The sequence below is a fragment of the Vulpes vulpes genome, chromosome 11 (assembly GCF_048418805.1).
Source record: "Vulpes vulpes isolate BD-2025 chromosome 11, VulVul3, whole genome shotgun sequence".
NCBI lineage: Eukaryota > Metazoa > Chordata > Mammalia > Carnivora > Canidae > Vulpes > Vulpes vulpes.
In genome coordinates, this window is record NC_132790.1 from 7361584 (window position 1) to 7378826 (window position 17243).

A 17243-nucleotide genomic window follows, 5' to 3' on the forward strand; every position below is an offset into this window, starting at 1 on the left:
GATGCCTGAGTCTCATGCCCCAGAAGAATCTGGGAAAAAAGAAAAAACTTTAATACTCATCTAGTTCAAACTCCCAATTTGACAGATAGCAAGGAAATTGCCATCAGTAGTGACGAAGTTCCTCAAAGCTGGGGTATTTCTTAAAGTGGGGAAAAATGTATCAGGCCAGGTTTGAACATTCAGATGTCAGCTGGGTCCAAAGAGAATATGGTTCGTCCTTCTCTGCTTTCTGTTCTAATCTCAGGGCTGGGATGAACTTGGAGGGACGACCCCAGAGGATATCTTGGGCCTGGGAAGATACGGGAGGAGTATATGCATCTTGAGACATCCTAGCCAGGAAAAGAGAGAAACAAACGTCTGTTTGTATTAGTAAATGTTAAGTTTGCAAGTGATAGAAGCTCTATTGTCCTTTGCCTCGTGGCTGCTGCAGGGAGGTATATTCTGGGGGAATTGCTGTTCTGCAGGCTGCACGGCTTCAGCAGTTCTCTCCTAGTATTTTGAGCTCTGGCATTTAGGGATCGCAAAAGAAGCCAATCCATTTCACGACATTATTTTGCCAGCTTGCAATCTCTCTCTGGCAATGACAACGCTTAAAACCATGGTAGGCTGCTAGACTGTTAGTATTCTGTTAGGGACAGCGGTTGGAGGCCCAAAGCCAAAAATCCTGTTCATGATCCCTGAAGTAGACACTGCCCTTGTGGTTTGTGTCTTTTAGCTACAATATTGCTACTCTATTCCCACTCTGATCACTAGGTGCCGCCTTGGCCTCTGCAAGCAAAATAATAATATTATTTTCTATTCGGTATTCTCCTTCCTTTCTTTGGACTAACCAGAGCGTTGGTAAAGGGTTCAGCTTTTTCAACTCAAGCAGACACAACCATCTTGAATTACTGGCCACAGCAGAGTATCTCAGTAATGACCCTGGTGCTCACTGGTATATGTTGGAAACTCACAAGGGCTCAGCGCTGTGGTGGGCACCTCTAACCACGCCAGTGGAGCTCACCTGGTAAAGGAGAGGATATTTCAGAAGCTTAACACTCTAAGGGGCACTTCCACTGCTGCTGCTGTCACTGAAGAGGAGGGGGGACCTGCTGCTTCCTTGCCAGCTCTCATTCAGAGGAGAAAAGTTAAAAGACTTGTATCCCACTGGACCCCTCCTTCTAGGTCCTCTGGTGACAAAGCATGGGCTTTTCTTAAAGCCTTTCCTCTCTGCCCCTATTTGTAGTTCTAGGTTTTAAGTTGCCCTAGAGCTTTGTGCAGTGGCAGTATCGTAGCCTATGAGGTCTATCCGAGGCATGATTATTCTTAATCAAGGCTGCCCTAGAGCCCAAGACAGGATATCTAGGAGGGGAAAGAGAAACAATCTAGGAGGTTCACTGTGGGTTGTCCCTCAAACACTAGGTTCCCTGCACAGTCCCCTGCTCCACCTCCCTCCCAGAATCCTCTGATAGTTGCTTTATGCATTCTGTCCAGGGTCTTAGCTGTAGTCAGTGGGAGCAGTGGAGTGAAGTATGGTTGTTCCATATTGATCAAAACCAGAACTCTTCTGTGTCTTTTCAACATGTCTCCCTTATTCTTTGAACACACTCTTGCTTTCTGATTCAACAAGATACTCTGGGCTCATCTTATATCTTCCTTGCACCAGCCCTTGAGTTAGTCATTTCTTAAAAGGAACTCTGGTTCCTCTTAGTAGAGAACAGTATGGAGAAGCCAAGACCTGGGCACTAGATTGTTACTGCTTTTGGGTTTTGATTCTTCCAGGCATTTTCCTGCTCCCAGGTTCTCTCGGTGGTCAGACCTTAAAAGAAGCAGCCATGGAACCACAGATAATAGTACTACCTGGCTATTTAAATGTAACGTCAAAATAAGTAAAATTAGAAATTCAATACTCTAGTTGCACTAAACACATTTTAAGTGCTCAGGAGCTACATGTGGACAGTGACAACCAGATAGAATATTGCTGATAAGGAACATTTCTGTCATTGTAATGCTGATCTAGGTAATTTCAGCAAAAACCGTCTGCCTTACCAATACTGATTTTGAAAATAAAGCATAATGTCTATGTCAATGTTTTCATAATATCTAATTATTAGATTAAATATACAACATCACCAAGGGCTGCCTGAGTGGCTCAGTGGTTGAGCATCTGCCTTTGGCTCAGGTCGTGATCCTGGGGTCCTGGGATCGAGTCCCACATCAGGTTCCTCACAGGGAGCCTGCTTCTCTCTCTGCCTATGTCTCTGTCTCTCTCTGTGACTCTCATGAATAAATAAGTAGAATCTTAAAAAAAACTCACCTAGGGCAGCCCCGGTGGCGCAGCAGTTTAGCGCCACCTGCAGCCCAGGGCATGATCCTGGAGACCCTGGATCGCGTCCCACGTCGGACTCTCTGTATGATGCCTGCTTCTCCCTCTGCCTGTGTCTCTGCCTCTCTCTCTCTGTCTCTGTGAATAAGTAAATAAATAAATCTTTTTTTTTTGTTTTTTTTTTGTTTTTTTTTAATAAATAAATCTTTAAAAAAAAAACAAAACTCACCTATAACAGGCATACATACAACCCACGATTTGCTTCAGAGCAAAAGGATGATCAATACCATCAAACAACCAAGTTGCTTTTGAGGCTAGCAGTTTATCCATTTAAGTCTTGTTTAGTACTCAAAGAAGACCAGGGATTATAACTGAGCATCTTCTTGAGAATTCAGTCCAACCACTTTCTTACACCAGACACAAAAATAAACTCGAAATGGATTAAAGACCTAAACGTGAGACATGAAACCATGAAGCTCCTAGCAGAAAACACAGTAATTTCTTTGACATTAGCAACATTCTTCCAGATATGTCTCCTCAGGCAAGGGAAATAAATGCAAAAATAAACTATTGGGACTATGTCAAATTAAAGGTTTTGCACAACAAAGCAAACCACCAGCAATACAGAAAGGCAATGTACTGAAGAGGAGAAAATATTCACAAATGATACATCTGATAATGGGTTAGTATCCAAAATATATAATGAACCTGTGCAACTCATCACCAAAAAGACCCAAATAATCTGATTAAAAATGGGTGGAGGACCTGAATAGATATTTGTCAAAATAAGACATACAAATGGCAAAGAGACACATGAAAAGATGGTCAACATCACTAGCCATCAAGGAAATGCAAATCAAAACCACAAAAAACTATCACCTTACACATGTCAGAATGGCTAAAATAAAAAAGACAAGATATAACGTGTTGGTGAGGATGTGGAGAAAAAGGAGCCCTCATGCACTGTTAGTGGGAATGTAAATTGGTACAGTCACTGTGGAAAATAATATATAGGTTCTTCAAAAAACTAAAATGTAAATATGACACGATCCAGTAATTTCACTACTGGGTGTTTACTCAAAGAAAATGAAAACACTAATTTGAACACCTGTATGTATCCCTATGTTTATTGCAGCATTATTTATAACAGCCAAGATACGGAAGCAGCCCAAGTGTCCAACGATGGGTGGATGGATAAATAAGATGTGATGTATAGATACATGTATTGGAATATTACTCAGCCATAAAAGGAGGAGACCTTGCCACTGGTGACTATATGGACCTAGAGGGCATTATACTAGATGAAATAAGTCAGACAAAGACAAATACCATATAATTTCATTTTTATGCAGAATTTAAAAAACAAAACAAATGAACAAACAAGCAAACAAGCAGAAACAGACCCATAAATACAGAGAACAACCTGGTGGTTGCCGGAGGGAACAGGGATGAGAGGATGGACCAAATGGGTGAAAGGGAGTGGGAGGTACAGGCTTCTAGTTATGGAATGAATAAATCACAGGGATAAAATGTACAGCATAGGAAATATAGCTAATGATGTTGTAACGGAGTTGTCTGGTGACAGATGGTAGCTACGCTTGTGAGCAGAGCATAAGGTATGGACTTGTTGAATCACTATGTTGTACACTGGAAACTAATGTAACATTGTGTGTCAACTATGCATTAATAACAAATAATAAAAAAAGAGATCAGTCCAAGATGCATTAGCACTTAAAATGAGACTTTCTTTATTTTCATTCCCCTTGTGCGTATTTTTTTCTACCGTGCCAGTAACTGAGCACATTGCTGACTATGGAAAGCAAGACTTAGCAGTACAGAGTATGATGTTCCTCCTTTCTGAGCACCTTAGGATGGGGACTTTGATGTCTTGATGAAAACTGTTGAAGAAACGGACACAGGTCTCACTTTTTCAGCATTCTTACTAAAGTGTTGTAAGTCCAGGCCAGCTGACAGTGATTGGAGAAAAAGAGAAGAAAAAATCATCTCAAAACTGTGTCATAGAATAAAATATGAGATAAATATACCAGAAATATATATATATAAATATATATATTTATATATATATAAAATCATTATTAAATGAGATAATGCACATACAGAGCTTAGTATAAGACTTGGCACAAATAGCAAGTTCTCATTACATTTTAGCTGTTCTTTTAATTCCTTTTTTAAAAAATAGATGTTTAGTTTCTTTTTTAAGATTTATTTATTTGTTTTAGAGAGAGAGAGCATGAGCAGGGGGAGGGGCAAAGGAAGAGGGTAAGAATCTCAAGCAGACTCCATGTGGGGCGTGGAGCCCCACGCAGGACTTAATCCCAGGACCCTGAGATTATGACCTGAGCCCAAATCAAGAGCTGGGCACTCAACCAACCTAGCCACCCATGCATTCCTGGAAGTTTAGCTTCTGAGTGCAAGTATATTTCTCTTCTTTCTCTCATGCTGATGGATAATAATTCCACAATTATATGGAGCTCTTTCAGTAAGCTTTCTGCATATATTATCTCATTTCAGCCTCAAACAACTCAGTGAGGTAGGTACCATTATTATACCAAGCTCCAGTTATATTAAATAACTTGCCCAGGATAACATAGCTTGCAAGTGGTAGAGGAGAGATTTTGTTCATGTAGTCTGGCCAAGAGCCAGGACTCCTAATCTCTGTGTAATTCAAAAATGAAATTCAAAATGAGTTGCAAAATCCTTTCACATCAATTTATTTTGTGAAAAGGTTCAGAAAATATCGATCCCAAACTATAAAGCCTTGCACATCATAAGACACCCCCTGCACTCTAGTACCTAGTGAAAAGAGAGGTTGAGGACATAGATTCAGAAACAATATTGTTGGTCAATGATGATGATGATGATAACAAACTCATATAGTACTTATTTTGTATCAGACACTGTTCCAAGCACTTTGTATATACTAACTCATTCAATTTTCACAATAACACTATAAGTACTATCATTATAAATATTTTTTCAGAAGAGGAAATGAAGCAAGGAGGTTTAGTGACTTACCCAAAGCTCCACATAACCAGTAAGTTTTGAATCTAAGATTTGAAATCAGGTTGTCTCCAGACACCACACTCCTGCCCATCATATTATATTGTCCCAAACGTTGCTGTCACATAGCTGGTGATGTCTGTTACTGAAGAAATCATCCAACCACAGCTACCACTGCCATGACAAACTTAAAAGTTCCTCAAAATTGAGACAACAAAGTCTGTGGCCTTGTCTGAAGAAAAGCATATAAACAGAAAATTTAAAAGAGCAAATCCAGTTGCTGTGGGTATTCTGTTCCCATAGGCTACTGGAATTCTTATTCTCTACCACTCCCTCCCACATTTGCTTATTATTTCTTTATCATTCACATAAACACACACACACAACTCCTTTAGAAAAACTCAACTATTATGTTTGTCTTTCTGAATTATTCTGACTCTTCGCACTTGAGACCTGTAGCTCCTTGAGTTGCAATATGCCTGAAACAAAAGAGGAGATCAGTTGAAAAACATGAGTGGATTTTCTTAGAAAATTGCATGCTTCCATCACAGGGCTGTTGTGAGGATCAAAGTGGGAATGTGCGTGATCTCGCTTTGAAAATTCTGAAGGCCTTCAGAAATGTAAGGGATCGTTATTGTCACCATACTAAAAACAAAACCGCAAGCTCTCGTCCCAAAACAATTCCCCAAACACAGCATCAATGGGAAGGCAGAGTTGTGGTTCACAGTCTTTCTTTTTATTGTGTTGGACTTTAGAGTTTTTGTGGTTTTTTTTCATAGCCATTAATATTTGTTTCCCTGGAGTTGCACAAGGCTTGCACAAGCTCATGGAGACTGTGCAGTAAGACTCGTTTATGAATTGGCCAACAGATGACACATCTTTTTTCAAGGAAATTTGCATTTGTCATTGCAATAATTGAATTCACTGCTCAACACATGAATAAATTCCTCAAAGAAGTCTTTGTGTTGTGCTTGGGATTAAGAGTACTTCTTTCTGTCAAAGCAAGGCAAATTCTGCCTGAAATGAGTTTCTTTTTGCAGCACAAAAAAAGTAAGTTGGTGAAAAGATGTTAAGACGATCCTTTGCATATGATGACCTCAGTTGAACCAACTTGCCCTATGACCCGAGTAAAGTCAGAACATTTTTCTGGACCTTAATTTTCCTAGCTACAGAATGGGGAGGGTGGCCTAGGATTTTGTGATCCCTTCAGACTCTAATAGTTTATGATCCTGTGAGTCTGAGGTGCCCAAAAGAGTCAATGTGGTGCACCTAGCTCTAACAATGGAAAAACCTTAATGCTCCAGAAGGAAATGTGACTTCGTCCTACCTTCATTACAATCAAAAATATGTACCTCTAACTTTATAGTTCACGGAGTGTTTTCACATATATTATTTCATTTGATCCCTACCATAAATCTTTGAAGCAGCGATTTTTATTCCATTTTACAGATGACGAAATTGAAACTCAGACTGAGCTGTTAAAAGTCTCTTCCAAAATTCCACACTTAATAAATGGTGAGTCCAGGACTCAAAATGTAGGTCTGGAGTAGTATAATTTCACCTCCATGATGCCTGACAACTTATTATAGGAGGAGATTTTTATTCCTTCCTTATGGATTGCAGATGTTAGTATTGAAAATTATGCCAGTGACGCATATATTCTTGCACGAAATGATGATAAGAAACTGGCTGAGCAAGAAAGTTGAAATCTTATTGAACCTATTTCATAAGCATCGTAAAGGCAAAAGTCCCACAAGCAAACTAAATGCTGGATCTCAAGGTTCACTCACTCCTTCATTCATTCATGAATTCAGCACAGATTTTGCAAGCACTTCCTATTGCAAGGCATGGTGCTAGGAGACATAGTACTGAATGAGGCAATGTATAAAATGTATAACATAACAGGAAAAACAAATAGGAATTATTATGAATCTTATGCTAGGAAATATTTAGGGTGCTTTAGGAGCATCGAGAGCAAGCATGTGACTATCTGCAGCCTTCCCAAAGGACATGGTGTTCAAAATGAGAACTGAAGGAAAAGCAGACCACGGCTAACATAAAACAAGAGGGAGATGTTCTATGTAGAAATAAGAGCATGTGCAAAGGTGATCCTTGCTTTTACTTTTAAAAAGTTACTGCCTCTCTTAAAAATATGTTTCTACTAAGAGTTTTAAAGTACAAAAATGAGTGTGTTGTGTCAAAGGAAATGATATAAAGGTCTATAAAGAATAAGTCAATATTCTAGCTCCATCCTCATCCCATTTCTACTCAACCAGTGGGAATTGTTCTTGTGTGAACACTCCACCTCCTCCCCATAATGCTGTTAGGATGTAGCTAATTTGTTTCAAAACGCTTGAACCCAGAAAATGGGATATTAGTGTGTGTTAGTCGGTTTAAGTCACAAGCCAAGAAAAGTCAGTTGCCCTAATTCAGATGTGGCTACTATAACTGCATCAGTAATCTTCATCTCTGATCAACACAAAGATGTTTTGTTGATTAGTAGAGTCAATGTCAGAAGTGGGTTTTTCAGAGGTGAAATTAGAAGCTTGTTAGCATGACAGACGTTTAAGACGGGTTCATACTGGTGAAATTGGTGATATTCGATTATATAGGACTTATCTAAACTCTTTAAGAGACACTCCACTTTTTTCATGGATAGGGTTTAAAAGTCAAGCAAAGTCTGTAGGCTGCTCCCTTAGGGATGGTGTCTAAGACTTAATCCTAAAGAGTACTGGTTCAGTTTGCTTGGGAGGATTTCTGATGGCCTGATATAGACCATAAGGAGAATAGAATGCTGCCCCTGCCAAATTGTCACATCTGGTTCTGGGAACCTGTCATGCAAGACAGTGAGTAAAACAACTAAAGGATGAGCTGGATTGAGCTTCCAGAACTAGCGATGTGACCTGTGTGTGCTTGGTTGTTATAAATGTTCATATATGCGGTGGGATTGAGTCTCAGACTTGCTAACTAAACCTGCCTAAAACTTTCTTTTTTAAAAAAGATATTTTATTTATTTATTTGAGAGAGGACATGCTTGCTTGAGTGGGGAGGGACTAAGGGGGAGGAACAGGGGGAGGAGCAAGAATCTGAAGCAGATTCTGCACTGAGTACAGAGCCCAGCTGTGGGGCTTCATCCCACAACCAGGAGATCTCGACCTGAGCCAAAACCCAGAGTTGGATTCTTAACCAAGTGAGACACCCAGGTGCCCCAAACCTACCTAACATTTTTAAGAGGTTAATATTTACTACTGTGACGCTAGTCATATTTAGTGCATGACTAAATTGGCTTATCTAAGTTCATAGTACACACAAATAGATTCACATGCGTGCATGTGCACGCGCACACACTTGTAAAATTTTGTAAAGTAAAAATGTATCATACCGGATTCATTTCTCTCTCTTTTTTTTTTTCATTTAATAAATACACGAGATCCATCTAGGTTAAGAGATAAAGATATAATGTAATTTAAGGACTAAAAAATATTCTATAGAGCAGATATACTCATTTATTTTTTCAATTATCAGATACCACTATTAATGAATACTTTGTTTTATTTTTGTTTCTATGATCATAAAAATTGCTAAAATAAGCACCTGTGAACTTAGAAACTTATTTTAATGTTTTTATTTCTATGGAATATATTTTTTTAAGCAGGATTGCCACAGCTAGTGAAAGTTTAATACATTAAAATGAAATACATTTTAATATATATTGCCAGATTACTTTCCAAATAGCTTGTAGGAATAGACAAATTCCCACATTCCATTGATTTATGGGAATAGCAGTTTTCTAGCATCCTCTCCAATTCACAATGGTATTGCTCTTTCTATGTTTTGCCAATTTGATGAGTCAAAATGTTACCATATTTGCCACCTCCCTGATTGCTGAGATTAAGTCTTTCATGTTTCAGAATTTTTGGATTTCCTCTTATGCGAATTTTCTGTTTATATTATTCACCCAATTCTAATGTTTGCCTTTTAAGATTTATGGGAGCATAAAGTATAGTAAAAATATTGTTTTGTTTGCCTTGCATTTCATATATTTTTCTAGGCTACCACTGCTTTTTAATTTTGTCATGGTATATTTGTCACATTAAAAAACATCTCGCTACCATCATGGCTTCAGGGTTTCCTGTGAACAGGAAGGTTTCCTTCATAATAGGTTTCTACATATATTTTTCCAAGTTTTCTAAAATATTAATTTTATTTTAAAACATTGAAATATTTAATCCATCTGTAATTTTGCAATAAGGTATGAGTTAAGGGGTCTTTCTCTTCCAGGAAGGTAGTCAATACCATTTATAAGATGAAACATCTATTCTTCCTGAAATAGAATGCCACATCTCAAATCTTTTTCTTTTTTAAGTAAGCAACATACCCAGCATGTGTTGGAGCCCAACACGGGGCTTAAACTCACAACCATGAGCTCAAGACTTGAGCAGAGATCAAGAATCAGATGCTCAACTGACTGAGCCACCCAGGTGCACCACCCATCTCATATCTTAGGTTCTTAAATGTACTAGATCTTTTTTAAAAATATATTTTCCATTTGGCTCTGATGCTTTTCTTTTCCTTTCATTTTTCTACGCTCTTGCCAATCTTACACTGTGAGAACAGTAGACTTAGGGTAAGTCCTACTTTCCTTGGCTGGTTGTTATTTATTAAGAAAAATGAGTGAGTCATGTGAAACAGCAAGTTATTTAAATTTTAAAAGTTTATTATTCAAATGAGAAAGGAAATGGAAAACAGTCAGGTATACCTAACTAAGTGACTTTGGAAATATCCTTTATTTCCCTCACCATTAGTTTGCTCGTCTGTAAACTTGGCATTTATAACTGCCATTTACTCCACAGGTTTATTGTGAGTAGGTAAGGAAGTTAGACATCAAAAATAATTTGTAAATTCTAAATGGTGTTACAAGTGTCAGTTATTGTCCACATATGCTGCAGTATGTGGGATAATTTCTTCATGGACTATGTTTGGATCTGTAAGCATGACAACATCTTATAAAGTGTCATGAGCCTGCTCTCATTTCCCCCGGTCAGAACAGAGGCATGATCTACAAGGCATTAAAATCACATGCATTTTCAAAGCCCTGGCCAACTAATTGGGAGGAACTATAGAAAACAAATGGCAATGATGAACAATGCAGGGTGGAAAAGCTGCCTCCCCAAATCCCCAGGTTAAATAGACTTAAGAATACCATGTTGTGGCCTTGCCTGGGGAGGATTCTAAGAGGATCATTCCCTCATGGCAGCCCGGGTAAAGGGTGAAAGGTTAACAGGCCAATCCCAGGACAAGGTGTTGGCCCAAATTAGGTGTTTAGAACATTTGCTGAAGGACTTAAGTCTGCAGAGTTCTTTATTTCCAACAGCAAAAGTATTTAGAGAACAAAAAAAGACTTTTGTAAGGAAGAATTCAAGAAATCTAGTTGGGTCCTCCCTTCTCCAGGGGAAACGAAAATGTTAAAAACCACCCCCCTATTTCAAGGAGATGATTACAAATTAAAAAAAAAAACAAAAACAATAAAGCTTGGTTTGTGTTCTGAGAATGAACATCAGTTGGTATGGCTCCCTGTTCAACAACTTTCATTTGGAATTACTCTTCCACCAAGACCAAGTAGAACCACCAAGAAGTACCCACGATCGCCTGATACTCTGGCCTCTAAATACTTCCAATATGCTTCCTGTATTTTAGGACAACGAATTCTCCAGTGAAATCCAGGTTGGGAGCAAGGGCAGGAAGAAAGAGACAATTTAAGAGCTGGAGGAAAGGAGTGTAATTGGACACCTGCCCCCATCCCAAAACCCCACACACTCCAAAGGCCGGAAAAATTTTCTACAGTCATCCTGCAAAGTATTCAAGCACTGGCTTTGGCTATGTTGTTATTCAAAGATGGAATTCTATAGCAATGAGATCATGTGCCTGCAAAATGACATTTTTGAAGGGAGAGAAAAGTATTTCTTCAGGCATTTGTACCACATACTCTGAAAAGGCGCCTGGCCAATTTCATCTAGCACCGGAACTCTCATATCACCTCTCTGAACTCTGAAGATGTTGGCACAGATAAAACACAAAGAATCACATTAGCAAATTCACGAAACTGCCACCAATCGAATAAGAGTTTACCTCGATTTTGCAACGACAGGCCAGAAAAATGTAAAAAACAAAGTTTTTGTACATGACACTCGCTCCAAACTATATAAACTACAAAATTTAGAAAATTCAGTGTAAAGGGACGCCTGGGTGGCTCAGCAGTTGAGCATCTGGCTTTGGCTCAGGGTGTGATCCCAGAGTCCTGGGATTGAGTCCTGCATCAGGCTCCCTGCATGGAGCCTGCTTCTCCATCTGCCTATGACTCTGCCTCTCTTTCTGTATCTCTCATGAATAAGAAAATAAAATCTTAAAATAAAAAGAAAATTTAGTGTATAGATCCAAAAAAAGGTAAATGGCAGAGGGGTGGTGGTGGTAGCGATTATTTAGTTTACAGAAGGAACGGTGAATAGAATTCTTTCAGACTGCAAGATGCCTTATTGGATTTAAATATGGTATATAGGGAACAAAAATGTGAATTATGCCCTTCTGTGTAAGATAAAATAAAATGCCTCAAAGGCAAACGACAAGCCTGAAACCCAACCCTTAGCAACACGAAATCCTTCTCATCTCTGGCCTCTTGTAACCAAGTACACATTTTCAAAAGATGGCTGGTGGAGGTAGAAGATGGAACAAAGCCACCTTTCCTGGAGAGCCGTCCCAGATGCTTTCTCCCTTTGTTGCTGCCTACAGAGACCTGCACAGAACACTTCCCTCCCAGGATCCTGCCTTCCTACCCCCAGCGGGGGTTTTGGTCTTTGTTTCCCCGAAACCTATGGTCAAGGGCCCAGTACATACTAGTTTTGAAGTACAGAGCTGAAGGGACTCCCCTTTTAGGAAAGGAAAGTTCCATCTCTGCTGTTTTTCTGCTAGGCCCCATTTACTCATGTTCCATATTTTGCCTCTGAATAAGCCACAGAAGATGTTCCCACATCAAGCAGGAAGCGAGAAAGTTAATCATTCTCTGAGTTTTGTCCTAAACCCCAAACACCTGGTAACACCTAAGAAGAGTCAGATCCCAAACATGTACCAAGACTTTAGCTTCAAACAAACCTTAGCTGACACTGACACCAACACCCCTACCTTCAGCAATTTATGAAATAACACCTCACCTTTGATGGGACGCTACCCTAAATCCCCAAAAGGACACATTTCCAATATAAATCCCTAACCCCAAACAATAATGAGACTCATTCTTCTCTCCTTTCCCAGTCTCCCACACACCTCGTGCTATTCCCTATCACTCATGCTATTCAATACACTGCTTCCACTTTCTCTGGCTTGCATTTGATTTCTATCCCTGTTGGCTGGTTCTGGGAGACCCTCCCCTGGGTCCTCGGACTGCCCTGCCTGCATCAGTTTGATTAAATTTTGTTAAACAAAGTAAACAAGGAGGAGAAGGCCCTCATTAGCCCTAAAATCTTCAGGAGGCCTGGGAAAGTGTGGGTGCAGGGGCTGCACTTATTCAACAAATATTGGTTAAAGACCTAAGACCTGCCAGACACCGCGCTAGGTTCCGGGAATAAGGACGAGTAAAGCACGGTTTCTGCCTTCAGGCAGTTTATAATCCACTAGATTACAGTGAAGCCAACACCAGTTACAGTGGAGATGATGGAGCAATGCAAAGAAGGGGAAGTGCAGCCAGAGAAAGGAGGTTCGAATCCTTCCTCTGTCATTCACAAGCTGTTTAACTTGATAACCAATTAGTATTAGCGTAGCCTCTACTTATGTCAGGTAATCTCCGTGTCAAAGTCTGACTAATACCCACTTTAACAAGTACCTGTAAGCACCCATAAGAGAAAGGATGCTACAACCTCTAGCAATCTCTGGCGCCCCGCAGGCACTTCGCTAGGTTCATTTTTCTCTTTGCCTTCAAGAAAAGTAAGGATAGAATATAAAATTATCTCCATGCTGTGATGACAGCTATGTAATGATCATGCATGCTTTTGGGCCAACATTGAGAGAGACCATTAAAAAATAATAAGAACTGTGCATAGGGGGATTAGAGGTGATTTTTCTTCCTTTTCTTCTCTCCCCCCCCCCCGCCCCCGTTAGGGTTTTTATTAAGTCCCACTGAACCCTGGAAAGTAAAAAGGAGTTACAATTTTTAAAAGTATAACTTAATGTAGGATGATGAGAATAAGAGATATCCCTTATGATAACAGGCATGTAAATTTACTATTTTCCCAGAAGAGTTTGGAGAAAATCAAATCATAACAGGTAAAGGTCTTTCTTCACTAAGAGAAAATGAGAGAAATCTTAAAGACATCTAAAAATCTCCCAGCCTGATTTTGCTCTTTACACAAACCCTCCTTTTCTTTTGCTGGCAATTCAAAAGCCCTCAGGCCAAAGAGAACCCTTGCAAAGAACGGAGAGGTTCCCAGTTTTGCCCAGTCAAGAGCGTACCTGTGGTTAAGGACCTCACCATCTGCCCTTTGGGGGTGTTCTCAGGTTTACCCCATCCTCAGGACTAGATAGATCACAAACATGGGAGTGGGGCAGGGGAGTGTGAGACCACAGGGAAGTGGGGGGAACACTCCAGTTGTCAAATCCTAAACTTTCAAAACGCAGTGCCAGCTAAAGAAAATTTCTGAGGTTGGGCTCTCACTCATTAGCCTTTGGCCCCTGGATAAAATGCCTGGAGCCAGAGTGATCTTTTTAAGTTGTAGATCAGGTCATGGCCCTGCTTAAAGGCTTCCTGTGGTTCCTGGAGGCCACAAAATATGGAGGTTGGGGACAAGGCTCCCACATACTCCTGCAGCTGTGCTTGCCCCATATCTCAAGTCCAGCCATGCTGACTCTTCTATGGAAGCCCAAGTACATTTCTTCTTGGCCTTACACTACACATCTTGTCGACCTCCCCCTCCTATCATCTCCATCAAGCAAACTCTGACTCATTCTCCAAGACAAAAAGTAATGGTGCACTAGACCATTGGTTCTTTTTTTTTTTTTTTTTAAGATTTTATTTATTTATTTGAGAGAGAGAGAGAGAGAGAGAGAGGGCAAGCTGGGGGAGTAGCAGAGGGAGAGGGAGAAGCAGACTCCCCGCTGAGCAAGGAGTCCAACATGGGGCTCCATCCCAGGACTCCGGGATCCCGACCTGAACTGAAGGCAGACACTTAAGCAACTGAGCCACTCAGGCGCCCCAGACCATTGGTTCTTAAACTTTTGGTCTCGGGATCCCTGTACACTCTTAAAAATTATTGAGACTCCCAAAGGTTCTTGTTTGTAAGGGTTATATCTCTTGATAGGTGCAGCATTAAAAGTTAAAACTGAAAAGTTTTAAAATGTTTATTCATTAAAAAAATATAACACATCCACGGCAAATCATCTTCAATCTCCTATATAATAAAGACTATAAAGAAGTTCATGAAGACGAAGATGCTAAAGAAAATGAGGGTACCCTAAACATATCTTGTTTCTGCACTGACCTCAGTTGACAGTGAGCATCTATGTGGTTTCATAAACGTGTAGTTCAGTGTCCACAGGCAGAAACTGGCAGTTGGTAGTGTTTTATCCATATTAAAAAAATCATTTTCCTCTTCTGAATGTAAAACTAACCAAATTTGAATACTAAAACGTTTACAAAAAATAAAAAATTAAAAAATTAAAACGCTTACAAATGGAAATGTGGCAATAAATAATTTTAAAACTGAAGTTTCGGGTTTATTTTTGTATCTCACAAGGTTGTTCCATGATGGTGATATTTGGCTTGAGCCAAATATTGATGTTACACTAGACCTTTTAGTATTTTATATTTGGTTTACCCCATATATTGCTCATCTTTGCTCATAACTGAACTTTCTATAAACATGTATGTTCTTCTGGGCTTGCTTTATTCACTCAACATTACATCTGAGAGTTGTTTGCTTTGCTGTATCGTATTTTATGTATATGCTTCAATTTATCCATTCTGTCAGTAGACATTGGAGTTGTTTTATTTTTTACTATTGTTAATAAAGCTTTTCTGAATATTAAAAATGTAAATAAGAACAACAAATAGCAAGTTTTTATGAAAAGCAACTCTTTTTTAAAACAAAGCATATTTGGTAAAGAGAGTGACTGAGTTTCACATTTTTGCAAATCCCAATAGTGCCTGGGTTTAGTAGGAGATAGCTGAATTCTTCTATCTACCTCTACACTCAATCTGTTGGGACATGTTATTTTGGTTGAAGTATATGAAGCATATCTGGCCTCACAGATACTAAAATGAGATTTTAATAACCATTTCTGGACAACTGAACTTTATTCTTTAATATTATATTTAAACTAAACAACTAGTAATTTCTTTTTATTTATTTATTTACTTATTTATTTTATTCCTGAGAGACACAGAGAGAGAGACAGAGACATAGGCAGAGGGAGAAAGAAGCAGGGTCCCTGAGGGGAGCCCGATGTGGGACTCAATTCCAGGACCCTGGGATCATGGCCTGAGCCAAAGGCAGACCTCAACCACTGAGCCACCCAGGCATCCCAACAACTAGCGATTTCTTAAAGGTTAGTTGCAACATGGAATTCAAAACTATTTTAATGGATTTTCATACTCTGCTACGGTAAAACTCATTGGTCTATCTGGCACTCTGTTTGGATTTTTTTTTTTATCACTGCCTGATTTTGTAACATCATGCACTGGTCGTGTGGAAAATATTGGTTCATACTAGTTATGCAAATCTTCCAAATGTTCACACATTTCATTATACGACATTAAAATACCACTTGCATTAATATCACCACTATTCTCACTGAAAAAGTCTTTATATTGGGATGTGTCAAATTCACAATGTGGGGATACAGCTTTCTAAAGGTCTAATTTTGGCTTAAAATCTCAAATTTTACCATTAGCAACAGATACTGTGAGTTGTTTTTCTTGAAATTACAGGCCCATCTCATTCCTTTGCAAGAAACCGTCTGTCAAATACCCAAGTCTGAATAAACATAGTTTGTTGCTCTTTCAAGTGAAAATGACATTTCATGCAAGAGTTGCTAGTTCAGCTCAGAACTTGAGCAACAACCACACAGTGCTTGTAACCATTATGTTTTTGGTATGAAAATGTGCTCCATGTACACTTCCCAGGCCATCGCACAGAATATTAAAAGGACATGTATTCAAGGGTCAGGATTTGATAGAATTAATGATTTTTACTCTTTATTCTTAAGAGAGGCTGGAATTTTTTGGTTTTCCTGTGAGTGGTGGTGAAGAACACACAGATTGTTCTAGCCATGCTGTGTGTTGCTTTGTGCTAAGCCTCCAGTTTTACCACCATTGTTTTTGCACCATCGGGGCAAATGTCAACCTGGGAAGAAAGCTGAACAGCATCTTAGCATAAAGTAAAAATAGTTTTGACCTCACAGACTCACTTCGAATGACTGTGCTAGACTGTGGGTAACATGAGGGCAACACCTGTGTCTGGTGGTTCACCGGAGCCAGCTCATACTGGCTTGCAAGAGCTGATGGTCAATTTTTTGGAGAATTTTTGCATGCGGCTTGATGTCACATAAGCTATCTGCCATGATCCATGGTACACGCGTTTACCCCACGGAAATCAGTGGACTTACATATCAGGGTCTTTTTTGTCTTCCAGAGAGCTGATTGTCAAAGGTCTATCAGGGCACCACTGTCTAGGTTCCTATTTCTTTGTGAATCAGGGTAAGCGGTGAAGGATGTTGAGCAAAACTCCCTCTCACTGCTCCCAGGCAGTTTCTCAGGCCCTTCCTCCTGTGGGGAAAGAAGAAAGCCCCTACCGGAGGCCGCTCTCATGTCACTGTGTATGCCTAAACACCCAATGGCCGGATTTATTAACTTCATATCTTTAGCGACGAGTTC

General features: G+C 39.6%; 1 pseudogene; it reads left to right on the forward strand.

The window, feature by feature from the left end:
- Nucleotides 1–1248: 1248 nt before the first annotated feature.
- Nucleotides 1249–1310, forward strand: LOC140594542 (U4 spliceosomal RNA; annotated as a pseudogene).
- The last annotated feature ends 15933 nt before the right edge of the window (nt 1311–17243 follow it).